Below are 2166 nucleotides of genomic sequence, written 5' to 3' on the forward strand. Positions count from 1 at the left end.
AAGTGCCTGCCAGCTGTTTCTTTTTTACCCCATCTGCATCCTTATCATAAGGGTGAGGTAGAACAAAAGGCTAAGAAAAAAATCAAGGCAAGCATGAGAACAAAATTCTGTTTTTGTAGCAAAGCAGTAAAATTCTTGGGGCCAGATCCTCAGCATGGCATGAAGCTTATGTACCATACAGGGCTTTTTTGAATGGATGTGCAAAAGGCCAGAAAGACAAAAGTGGTGGTTATCCCAACAAATGTTGCTAGATTGACCTACAAACTGCATAGAGCCAAACTTACATTCCCTGTGACGAGTAACACTTTAGTTTTCTTGTTTTGTTTATTTAATTTGCAATTGGGTCCACATCAAAACTTTTATAAGGATGGTAAAACATATGATTAGGAGGAACTAGAGGATGACTTACTTTGCCTCATTACAAAAGAGAATCCTGGGAAATTACCTGGGTTATAAGAGCTTTGGTGGCACTGAAAGCCGAGCTAACTGGAAATCAGGGAAGCAGTGATAAAGAAGTCTGTTAATATTGGGTAGCTCCAGGAGGTCTGGTAAGATTGTTTCACAAGAAGACATAAAGAATTACAAAACCATTCTCAGTGGAGTCTAATTCCAGTATGGTTTGGCTTATTGTTTTGGAGTACCCTACTAAACCAAGTAACTTGGATTTTTTTTAAACCCTTACAATAGCAAAAAAATTCCACATGCAAACACTTTAACTGGAAATAACCAGAAATCCAACTTTAGAAGCAGAACTAATTCCCTATTACAAAGTTAAGTGTTAACTTATGATCATGACTGTGTTTTCTGCTAAGAACATCTGTGCCTGTAGATTAAAAGAATGTGTGTTTATTTATGGTCAGTTTCTATGAAAGGAATATTTTTTAGAAATATACATCTTAAAAGGTTAGGACCTACTTAAAGGATGGCAGCAGGGGGAATCTCTGACCACTGGTACAGTCCAAAAGGGAGGAAAAAAACAGTGACTAAACTGGATTCTGGGGTAGTACAATGCACAAAGTATATTTAAAATATAAACTGATTAGATAAGATATTAGAATAATTGAAGTGCCTTAAAGTGTTGATGGTCCTGCCTCTCTCTCATTTGGCGTCTTCTAAAGATGCAAAATGGGTTAAAAACTGCTAACCTCAGGTATAGTTTTTTGCACAGGTGCAAACAGCCTCTTGGAAACTGTGGGGAATTAGATCCCATGACCTCAATGGAAGGGCTGATTATTGTATTTAAGGTAGTTAACTCTACTCTGTTTGTGGTACATACATTTGCTTCATGCCTTTTCTGTACAGTATTTAATACAATAAAAGCTGCTAAATTGAGCGCTACTAAATGTTTATAAGACCACTGAAGAATGATGTTTATACCCTGCTGGCATTCAACCTTAAGATGCAGTTCTTCCTAAAATTTAAACATTTTTTTTTCTTCTCTTAAGAAATCAAAGTTCCTCTTGTTGTCTTCTAGACTTTGTGCCCTATTAAAGCCCTGAATTTGAAAATGGTTTTGGCAACAGCAAACTCCTTTTGTACAATCAGGGTCCAACAGCAGAAGTAGGGAAAATAACTGCTTTCCTTGTACTACTTCTTCTGGTGCTTCTGCAGTATTTTCAAGTCAGATTCTGTCAGATAAGTGCAAAGATTTATTTAAAGCTTGATACCATCCCTTGATAAACTTTCCTATAGTTTGGCTATGCCTGCAGTCCAATTTTGTTGTACTAAAATTGATGGGAGCTTGGTTGCCAAAAATCTGGCAACTTCAGGATCTCGCCTAGAATAGACTGGAGTGGAAGTTTCTCATATTACTAATTTTTGTGTGCTTTGACTCTTGCATAAGGAGGCTTTATAATTGGGTTACACTATGCTAATGATTTTGAAATACAGCAATTATGAACTGTCAAATACTGTGACCCAAAAAAATTATTAGGTTTCCATAGTCAATTCAGAGGAATAAGACTATCCTAGCCTCCATACTTTCAAAGAAAACTGCAGATATCGTGAAGATAACTTACACCAAGAACTTTTATTTATTTATTTATTTATTTATCTGGAAAGCCACTTAAGTTTTAGTGAGCCATCAAGAGCCACAAAGGTAGCCCTACCCCTTGACAGGTGCCCCACCTTCTGGTCACCAGAAGTCCCACCCATAACCCCTGACTT

General features: G+C 37.0%; 1 protein-coding gene across 1 annotated transcript in view; it reads left to right on the forward strand.

Moving 5' to 3' along the window:
* The first annotated feature begins 293 nt into the window (after positions 1-293).
* LOC109291901 overlaps positions 294-2166 on the forward strand; it is a 10261-nt gene continuing 8388 nt past the window's right edge. Inside the window, exons 1-2 of the mRNA XM_019509123.1 lie at positions 294-548; positions 1157-1244. The gene's annotated coding sequence lies outside the window, so the exon portion shown is untranslated. The remainder of the gene's footprint in view (positions 549-1156; positions 1245-2166) is intronic.

Source organism: Gavialis gangeticus, unplaced genomic scaffold (genome assembly GCF_001723915.1).
Source record: "Gavialis gangeticus isolate Ggan-Ray unplaced genomic scaffold, GavGan_comp1, whole genome shotgun sequence".
In the NCBI taxonomy this organism is placed as follows: Eukaryota; Metazoa; Chordata; order Crocodylia; family Gavialidae; genus Gavialis; species Gavialis gangeticus.